General features: G+C 35.2%; 1 non-coding gene across 1 annotated transcript; it reads left to right on the plus strand.

Moving 5' to 3' along the window:
• The first annotated feature begins 758 nt into the window (after positions 1-758).
• On the plus strand, positions 759-831 carry TRNAV-CAC (transfer RNA valine (anticodon CAC)). The gene has a single exon. It is a non-coding gene; the product is annotated as a tRNA-Val (tRNA).
• Positions 832-1,098: the final 267 nt, after the last annotated feature.

Here is a 1,098-nt window from a genome sequence, read left to right on the forward strand (position 1 = left end):
TAAATCCCTAAACTTGCTAAATATTAACTCCCTCCACACATTCTCTTGTGTCAACTACATTTACAAAACCCTGTTCTCAAATGCAAACCATGCTCTGAAACTCTCCCTGGACAGATCTAATAGGACCCATTATCACCACACCAGAAATAAATATCTCTTTGATATTCCCAGGGTCAAACTTAATCTGTGTAAACACTCTATGCAAATTAAGGGACCTAGTCTATGGAACTCACTCCCTAGTGAATTGAAAAACTGTAAAACTTTTGCCTTATTTAAAAGCAAAACCAAAAAGTACCTAACTTCATCTTCTTAGTTTCCTACACTGAGCTTTAAATTTGCTCTGTACCTAGTGTTACCCAATCTCCTAATTTTTATGTAATATCGAACAACCTTATCATTGTGTTCATTGCTGTCTTCTTCTATGTGCTAGCCATATGCTGTATTGTGACTACCAATTTTTGTCAACTACCATTCAAGCTGTCATTGCAATCAATCTCAGCTACCTATGTGCTTTAATATACTGTACCTACAATTTTCTCTCATCTTTTTTTCATTTCATGTAATCTGTTATCATTTTTTTGTCTATAATTTTTGCAAGTATTTACCTCCTTAAAATTTTCTTAGATTAAGGACCTGCCCGAAACGCTGCACGTGCTAGTGGCTTTACAAGACTGTAATTACCATATTTGTATCCTCACATTCCTTATGTACATTCTTGTATATGCATAAATAAATAAATAAATAAATCAATAAATCAGGTTTCCGTAGTGTAGTGGTTATCACGTGCGCCTCACACGCGCAAGGTCCCCGGTTCGATCCCGGGCGGAAACATTTGACTTTTTAAATGTTTGTTTTCATACCCCATTGAAATAAACTAAAAGAGCTAAAATTAATAGCAAAGTATATTGACAATATTTATTAAATCATAAAACTTATACCATTTTGTAATATGTTAATACTACATTACACTAATTATTAATATTGAGGGTCATACAAGTATGTATTGTGGAGCAGAGTGGCGCAGTGGAAGCGTGCTGGGCCCATAAACCCACTAGAGGTCCGTAGATCGAAACTACGCTCTGCTACAGTCTAATATTT

The sequence above is a fragment of the Procambarus clarkii genome, chromosome 37 (assembly GCF_040958095.1).
Source record: "Procambarus clarkii isolate CNS0578487 chromosome 37, FALCON_Pclarkii_2.0, whole genome shotgun sequence".
Classification (NCBI taxonomy): Eukaryota; Metazoa; Arthropoda; class Malacostraca; order Decapoda; family Cambaridae; genus Procambarus; species Procambarus clarkii.